The sequence below is a fragment of the Corvus brachyrhynchos genome, unplaced genomic scaffold (assembly GCF_000691975.1).
Source record: "Corvus brachyrhynchos isolate BGI_N302 unplaced genomic scaffold, ASM69197v1 scaffold239, whole genome shotgun sequence".
In the NCBI taxonomy this organism is placed as follows: domain Eukaryota; kingdom Metazoa; phylum Chordata; class Aves; order Passeriformes; family Corvidae; genus Corvus; species Corvus brachyrhynchos.
The window spans coordinates 3,978,592-3,978,998 of record NW_008246057.1 but is presented as its reverse complement, the minus strand read 5'-3'; positions in this window follow the sequence as shown (position 1 = coordinate 3,978,998).

Below are 407 nucleotides of genomic sequence, written 5' to 3'. Positions count from 1 at the left end.
TGCGTGATCTCCTCGCCCCTGACTTCCCAGAACCCCCTCAAATGCAAAGCCTGCGGTGTGCGCTGTTGACACTGTCAGACCACCCTAAAGATAAAACTGCAGAAAGGATGCGAGACCGTTCTCCTCGTACGGAAACCAGACAACTCTCCCAGCAACGGGGCAGGACTACACCAGCTCTAAGTAAAATCGAAGAGGGCAAGCACACACACAGTTCCCTTGCACACCGCGCTGCGATGGCCGTGGGACCCCGCCCCGGACCTCGCTCAGCCAAGCGTTCCCCTCGCCAGCTCCCCAGCCTTGCACACCCCGGGGCCAGTTCGCCTTCTGCCTCACCGCAAGGGGCTGCGGGCGCGCAGGGACGGCCGACTCCCGGCTCGGTTAAAACTGCCCCGGGGGAGCGCTGACCG